Raw genomic sequence first — 7,874 nt, forward strand, 5'->3', positions numbered from 1 at the left:
GGCTTCAATCTGTACAACTTCTTGAAAGATTATCTTCATTTCATCCACGTGTCTTTCGTGGACAAACCCTCTGCATTCTGTCCTCTGGTGCTCAAACATGCTCTGCTGGAGATAAGTCAAATCTGCCTTCTGCACCGCTGAAAGGAAATGAGAAGCCAATTGGTGATCTTTGACTAAAAATGGGGACACAACTGGGCTCATCCGGGATTTGAACCAATGAAACTCCCTGAGAGAAAATCAGACCCAAAGTTCAACTCGCAACAGAGCCGTGCAGTCACTGTAAAATTTCGCTGCGACGCAGCCGATCCGCCATCCTTTCAGAGCTCTCTGTCCATACAATTCCGCTTTCTGGTACGATATACGATGTAGAACAATGTCAGGTTCTGCACTAATTATATCATTTCAACAATATCAAATTTGTTTTGAATGTACGACTTGTATTATCAAGTAACACTTTACAGAATGAATTACTCTGAAACTACATTGTCGTCTGTCTCGGCATCGTCATAGTTTACACTCCACCATAAGTACACTTTACTCAAATTGCTGCTTTCATTCACTATGAGAGCGAAGATCCATGAATGTGGAAACATTAGCTACGAATTTATCAGCTGGGTTGCACCTTTACTTTTCCTACTGTCTCCTTGTTTTTTTTCTTTCACATTCTCTGATATTATTGCCGGTTCGATCAGCTCTCGCCGTTCAACGAAGCCTGAGAAGTCCATCGGGGACAACACAGAGAGACAAAAGACAGAGACAGGGAGAGATAGAGAGATGCAGGCAAAGAAAATGAAGAGTGGAAATGTCAGGTTTTGCAAACGAGCAGAATTTAAGTTCCTGATTGGGAGAGATTCCTTCTCGGGTCTTGAAATCTTGCAAGAGAAGATCTGACACTAATTAAAAGCACCGGCCACGCTGTCGAATCTCTCATTCTGGGAGAGAGATAAATGCGGTCAATTAACTCCAATTAATCTATTTCAGCACTGAAGTGATCTTTAAACAGTTGCTCTGCGAGCCGAATTCAAACCTGGGCAGGAAAACCACAATTGAATTTTGAGTCCAACGCTTTAAACACTCGGCCACCGCAGCTGTAAACGGCATGTTCGTTCAGATCGGATTCCAAATGGACACTTGCCGCCATTAAGAACGCGCGCATTGGTTGTGCAGGGGTCGAATTCTCACCTCTGATGCGGGAGACTTTGGTTCGATTTCCGGCCAATGCAGAATCATTCTCACCAATGAGGAGCTGAGGAATATAAGTATGCCATTTCTCCCCTCGAGCCTGTTCCGCAATTCAAACAGATCATGGCTGATATATGACCGAACTCCATATAATCGCTTTAGCCCCGTATCGCTTAATAACATCAGTTAACAAAAATCGATTAATCTCAGGTACAAAATTAACAATTCAGTTCGCATCAACTGCCGTTTGCGGAAGAGAGTTCCAAACTTCGACCTCCCTTTGCTTGCAGAGGTGTTTCCCAACTTCACTCCTGAAAGTCCTGACCCTAATGTTTAGGCGATGTTCCCGAGTCCTAGACATCCGAACCGGCGGAAATAGATTTTCTCTATCTACTCCATCAGTTCCCCTTAATATTTCGAAAAGTTCGATCAAATCAGCTCTTAATCTACTAAATTCGAGGTAAACCCGAGTTCATGTAATCTCTCCGCGTAATTAAACCCTTGGGGTTGAGGTAACATTCCAGTAAACCGAAGCTGCACTCGCTCCACAGCCAATATATCCTTCCGAAGGTGCGTTGCCCAGAACTGAATACAGTACTTCAGGTGTGGTCCAAGCAGGGCTTTGTATAGCTGTATCATAATGCCTATCCCCTTGTATTCTCGTCCTCTAGATATAAAGACCAACATTCCATTAACATTTTTGATTATTTTTGTACCTGTCAATGACATTTTAATGATGTATGTAGATGGACACATCAGTCTTTTTGGACCTCCACTGTTTCGAGCTTTTCACCATTTACAAAGTATTCTGATCTATCCGTTTTGGTCCAAAGTGGATGACCTCACACTTGACTAAATTCATATCGATTTGCCACAATTTTACCCATTCATTTATTATATTAATACCTCTCTGTAATTTTATGTTTCCATCTGCACTGCTCACAATGCTGCCCATCTTGGTGTCATCGGCAAACTTGGATATGTGACTTTCTATCCCGTCATCTAATATCCGCCTGAATTGGAAAACAATCCAAATTTAGCTTCAAACTCCTCATCATCTTGAGACATTTTATTTCCTTCACGTGTGTTGCGCCGACGATACTCCGGCATTGAGTCCACTGCAGCTCAAACATCCTCTGGATATAATTCAGTTCCACCAACAGCAACACTGAAAACATGTCAGAAGCCAATTGGTGACTTTTCACTAAAAGGAGGGCTCGTCCGGGATCTCTCGCATATCACTCAATGAAACGCCCTAAGCGAGAATCATACCCCTAGACCAACGAGCCGCTGTTACTTCAGCTTTGCAGCCAGTGTAAAAGTTCGTTGCCTCCCACAGCCGATCGGCCATCCTTTCAGACCGGGTCTGTGCATCCAATCTCGTTTTCTGCTCCGGTGTCCAGCAATATCAAGTTGCACACCAAATATTTCCAATCACCAATATTAGTCTTCCTTTACCAAATTGTTTCGAGTGTACGACTTGAGTTGTCAAGTGAGACGTTTCAGAATTATTTGCTCTTAAACTACATTGCTTGGGAGGATACTGAGAGGTGTGTCGATTTGCGGCACGCTCTGTTCCCTTTGCATCGCCTCATGCACATTGAGTTGAATTATGGAAAGGTTGCAGCACGGAAAGAGGCCATTCGGACCATCGAGTCCGTGCTAGCTCTCTGCAAGAGCAATCCAGCTAGAAACACTCCCCCGCCTTTCCCCGAAGCCCTGCATATTTTTTCCTTTCAAGTACTTGTCCAGTTCCCCTTTTGAAGGCCATGATTGAATCTGCCTCCATCACACCCTCGGGCAGTGCATTCGAGATCCGAACCTCTTGCTGTGTGAAGAAGGTTTTCCTCATGTCACCTTTGGTTATTTTGCCAATCACCTGAAACCGATGTCCTCTGGTTCTTGACCCTTCCGCCAATGGGAACAGTTTCTCTCCATCTTCTGTGTTTAGATCCTTCATGATTTTGAATACCTCTATCAAATCGCTACAAAACCGTCTCTGTTCCGAGGAGAACAACCTCAGATTCTCCAGTCTATCCACGTAACTAAAGTCCCTCATCCCTGCAATTATGCTGGTAATTTTTTTCTGCACCCCCTCCAAGGCCTTCACATCTTTCCTGAAGTGCGGTGTCCCGAACCGGACACAATACTTCAGATGTGTTCGAACCAGTCTGTTATAATGTTTCATCCTGACTTCCATACTTTTGCACTCTATACATCTATTTATAAAGCCCAGGACCCCGAATGCTTTTTAACAGCTTTCTCAACCTGCCCTGCCACATTCAACTATTTGTACACATAAACCCCTCTTTGTTCCTGTACCGCTTTCACATTTGTGCCCTGGAGTTTATATTGCCTCTCCTCGTTCTTCCAACCGAAATGTATCACGTCGCATTTTTCAGCGTTAAATTTCATCTGCCACGTCTCCGCCCATGCCACCAGCCTGTCTATGTCATTTGAAGTCTATCACTGTCCTCAACACTGTTTACTACCCTTCCAAGGTTTGTTTCATCTGCAAATTTTGAAATTGTGCCCTGTGCACTCAAGTCCAAGTCATTGATATAGATCAAGAAAAGCAGTGGTCCGAGCACTGATCCCTGGGGAACACCACTGTACAACTCTCTCCAGTTCGAAAAACAACCGTTCCCCAGTAATCTCTGTTTCCTGTCCCTTTCTTGATGATAAGCCTACCATGCGGCACTTTATCAAAGACCTTTTGAAAGTCCATATACACCGCATCAACTGAATTGCCTTCATCTATCCTCTCTGTTACCTCATCAAAAACTCTTACAGGTTAGTTAAGCACGATTTGTATTTAACAAATCCGTGCTGGCTATCCCTAATCAATTCACCCTCGACCAAGTGACTGTTAATTCTGTCCCGGATTATCGTTTCTAAAAGTTTCCCCACCACTGAGGTTAAACTGACTGGCCTATATTTTCTGGGTTTATCCGTGCACCCATTTCTGAACAAGGGTGCAACCTTTGCAATTCTCCAGTCCTCTGGCACCACCCACATATCTAAGGATGTTGATAGATTATGGCCAGTACCTCTGCAATTTCCACCCTTACTTCCCTCAGCAACCTAGCATGTATCCCATCCGGAACAGGTGATTTACCTACTTTAAGTACAGCCAGCCGTTCAAGTGCCTCTTCTTTATCAATTTTTAGACCATCCAGTATCTCAACTATAAGTTCCTTTGCTGAGACTCTGGCAGCATCTTCTTCCTTGGTAAAGACAGATGCAAAGTACTCATTTGGTACCTCTGCCTCCATGAGTAGATCTCCTTGATCGGGCCGAATCCGCCTCTCGCCTACGCTTACTACCCGTTTACTGTTTACATGCCTGCAGAAGACTTTTGGATTCCCTTTTATGTTGGCCGTCAGTCCATAGTCATATTTCTCTTTGCCTCTCATTTCCTTTTTCTCTTCCCCTCTGAACTCCCTAATTTCGGCCTGGTGAATGAGAGCATAAAAAAGTTAGCATTTCATTCAGCCGGAAACAGAAAGTTACTGGTTGATTAATGGCGATTTGAACAAGCATTCGTCTTTTTTACAGAGTTTAATGAGTGTTGCGAAATTAATATAGTGAACTAGAATTCCTGATGGGGAACCTCTTCAGATATCACATTACTGCCCACACTGGGAAAAAGGATACTTCCGAAACTTTGACAACACATAGCAGGTCCCGCTGCAAAGTGACAGCTTGCCAGCTATTCCGAAATTTGGAGCCTGGACAGGGAGTTAAACGCTGGACCTTCAGCTCACTGCCCACTTTAAAAGTCTGATACTCTACCGACTGAGCTACCCAGGCTCGATACTACATAAGCTCCCATCGTGCATATTCATGGGAGGCCTCTGAATCATCCCTGCAGCCGGCAAGCAAGGGTGAGGTCCGTTTAATAAAATTATCAGCAACATGTTGAGGAGAATCCTTGTTCCTGTTGAACATGATGTAAGAAACATGGACAGTGAACTCGTGAGTTTACAATTCTTCTTGTTTGTGCCAAATGTCTTGTCATTCGTTAGCACCAATTTAAATAACACTTTACCCAGCGGCACAAAAGCTGAACTTGTCCCACACGGGAGCTGGAAAAGGCCTCTCGACCTTTCAGCGTATTAACATCTGTGAGCTGAATAATTTCACCCGTGACACAGTGAAACCAGGCAGCATATTTCCCTTCCAAATTTTGCCAACACGAAACTTCCAACCGATGAATATCGGCTTAACGAAAAGAAGAATTGTTTGTTTGGTTCTTTAGATTTAAAGATCTCGTACCGGCCCCTTTGCCATATGAGCTGCCGCAAAAAGTCCCCTCTCCCCCTATGAACAATTAAACTGGCACCTGCTATTGCAAGACGGCAGGCCGGAGGAACCCAAGAGCTCCCATGGGAACACTAAGAAGTAGACGCGTTATGGAACATACCAGTTGTACCTTGAACTCCAGTCAAAATGTTCGGAGTAAAAGGTTTGATTGTTTTAGAAGACGCTCGAACTCACAACCTGGTCATTTCTGGAGCCCATACTGCTATTAATAAGTAACGCACGCTCAATAATTGTGCAACACGAGAGCAGCGAACAACCGACAGCATCAGCGCTCCTGCCAAACAGCTTCATTTTCGGTCTCTCAATTATCACTTCGAGATCTTTCTCAAACAGAAGCCTCCAATCAAGATGCGCTTCATTAAATAACAATTCTTAAATCAAGAGAGTTTTGATCGATCATGACGAAAGCATGTACAATTTCCTCACTTGTTCCTTTCAATCCCCTGGGATGGTAAACATCAGGTCGTGGAGATTTGTCTATATTTAGCCTAATTATTTTCTCCATTGCCATTATTTTACTAAAACGAAACCCCTTGATTTATTAACAGTTTTCCTCGTGTCTCTGCTATGTTAGCCTCATCCATTTCTGTGACGACGGATGCAAAGTAAAAATTTAGCAACTCTGCCATTTCCTGATTTTCAATTACAACATCACCTCCATCTGTCTTCAAGCGGCCCCCATTACTCCAAGCCTCCCTTCGTTCTCTTAATATATTTGGAAAAACCTTGAGAGTTGTCCTCATTTTCCCTCACAAGTTTTTCTCCTTTTCGCTTTTTGCTCCTCTTACGCTTTTTTTTAGTTTCAGCACGACAATAAACAACACTTCGCTGTAAAGTTCGGCTCAATAGTTCTCCAATGTCAGAGCGAGAATTGTCTGATTCCCGAATTTATTTAATGTAACAAATACAATCACACATAATCATCCGTGTATCAACGCACTGATGGATACACAAAGATAAACACAGCGAGAAATCCAGTCAGTGTCGGAATGCACAGTTGAACGGACAAGCGAAACAGACAAAGATCAAACGGCCTGAACCCCCAACAGTGAAGTGTCGCTGATAGATATTAATGAGAGGAGGTGGAGATAAAGTGTCATCAATTGGCGCTGTGGCTTAGTTGGTTAAAGCGTCTGTCTAGTAAACAGAAGATCCTGGGTTCAACTCCCAGCAGTGCCTTGTGCAGCTCGTTATTTTACCTAATTTGTGGAATTGAGCGACAAAATAACACTGTGGTGTTTGTTCAGGAGGAAACGGACAACCGAATGACTGTTCAAAAACGCCCTTTCATTGTGCAGACAGACCTCTCAAAGAATGTGTCTGGAACACGTTAATTTAAAGACACGTTCTTGTTTCTGGGCTCGTTGGGGTCGTGGTAAAATTCACGATTTGAGGTTCAAACCCGGAAGTAGTCCAAATTTGGACCAAGACTTGTGATCTTGACCTGCGGTGTGAACGTTTGCAAAGAGGGAAAGGAAGTCCCCAAATCACTCCACCTGAATCGCCAGGCCCGGATGAAATATATCACAGGCTGTTAACAGAAGCAAGGAAGGAAATATCGGAGGCTGTGACCATCATTTTCCAATCCTCCCTGGCTGCAGATGTGATGCCGGAGGATTGGAGGACTGCTGAAGTTGTACCGTTGTTTAAAAAGGGAGAAAGGAATAGATCGAATTATTGCAGGCCAGTCAGCCTAACCTCGGTATTGAGCACAATTCTGGGGGAAAGTATTAATCTTCATTCAGAAAGGGACGGATTAATGAAGGGCAGTCAGCATGGATTTGTTAAGGGAAGGTCGTTTGAATTGAATTTTTTTGGAGGTGTCAAGGAAGGTGGATGAGGGTAGTGCGTTTTTTGTAGTCCACATAGATTTTCGCGAGGCTTTTGACAAAGTCCTACATGGCAGATTGGTCAAAAGTGTAAAAGCCCGTTGGATCCAAGGGAAATTGTCAAGTTGATCCAAAATTGACTGAGTGGCAGGAAGCAAAGGGTAATGGTCGACGGGTGTTTTTGTGACTGCAAGGCTGTCTCGAGTGGGGTTCCGCAGGGATCCGTACTAGGTCGCTGCTTTTCGTAGTACAGATCATTGATTTGGATTGAAATGTACGGGGTATTATTAACAATTTTGCAGAAGATGCAAAAATTGGTCGTGTGGTTGATGGTGAGGAGGGAAGCTGTGGACTGCAGGAAGATATCAGTGGAATGGACAGGTGGATAGAATAGTGGCAAATGCAATTCAATCTGGAGAATGAGGTAATGCATTTAGGGAGGGCAAACAAGGCAAGGGAATACACAATAAATATTGAAACTAATTTGCCATTTACACGCCCATTTTGCAAGTTTACTGACGTCTTCCTGTATTTTTC

General features: G+C 43.6%; 1 non-coding gene across 1 annotated transcript; it reads left to right on the forward strand.

Moving 5' to 3' along the window:
* The first annotated feature begins 6,613 nt into the window (after positions 1-6,613).
* trnat-agu (transfer RNA threonine (anticodon AGU)) lies at positions 6,614-6,687 on the forward strand. The gene has a single exon. It is a non-coding gene; the product is annotated as a tRNA-Thr (tRNA).
* The last annotated feature ends 1,187 nt before the right edge of the window (positions 6,688-7,874 follow it).

This window comes from Heptranchias perlo, chromosome 20 (genome assembly GCF_035084215.1).
Source record: "Heptranchias perlo isolate sHepPer1 chromosome 20, sHepPer1.hap1, whole genome shotgun sequence".
In the NCBI taxonomy this organism is placed as follows: Eukaryota; Metazoa; Chordata; class Chondrichthyes; order Hexanchiformes; family Hexanchidae; genus Heptranchias; species Heptranchias perlo.